Genomic DNA, 506 nt, shown 5'->3' with positions numbered 1-506 from the left:
TAATCAACCCCCCCTCTCTTTCTCCCCCCTTCCCCCCCTCTCCCCCCTTCGAGCAGCAGCCCAACTCAAGGAAGGTCGAGGAGAACGTGAGGGCGCACATCGAGGCTCTCGTAGAAGGTCAGGTCGGCGGTCCGCTCGATCACGTCAACGCTGTCCCAAATTTGGCCCATTCCAAAGGTAAGGCATTCCCGAGATTCCGGAATTTTGGGAATTTTGTTTTTTTCCTTCCGGGTGATAGTCGATCTGGAATATATTTAGCTGACTTTTTTTTTTTTTTATTCTGTGTTTCATGTCTGTAAAGTATGTGATGTCTTACTTTCGGTAATCTTGAAACACGTTCTTAGAAAATCATGCTGCGTTATTATCATTCATAAAAAAATTATTATTGATTACCACTACTATTACTACTGCTCCTTTGGTTAGCGTCATCCTTAATTATATATTTTCATTAATCTATTTCATTGGGTTAAATGGTTAGTGAGGATGACGGGCAAAATAATGTCTCG

At 42.3% G+C, this 506-nt stretch overlaps 1 protein-coding gene across 1 annotated transcript in view; it reads left to right on the top strand.

Annotated features, from left to right (window-relative positions):
- The window catches only part of LOC119590516, a gene marked incomplete in the record, with an annotated part of 54,991 nt that overhangs the window by 516 nt on the left and 53,969 nt on the right, over positions 1-506 (top strand). Inside the window, 1 exon segment of the mRNA XM_037939164.1 lies at positions 57-177.

The sequence above is a fragment of the Penaeus monodon genome, chromosome 27 (genome assembly GCF_015228065.2).
Source record: "Penaeus monodon isolate SGIC_2016 chromosome 27, NSTDA_Pmon_1, whole genome shotgun sequence".
Taxonomy (NCBI): domain Eukaryota; kingdom Metazoa; phylum Arthropoda; class Malacostraca; order Decapoda; family Penaeidae; genus Penaeus; species Penaeus monodon.
The sequence above is the reverse complement of the archived record's forward strand: the minus strand, read 5'-3'. Positions and strand labels throughout refer to the sequence as shown.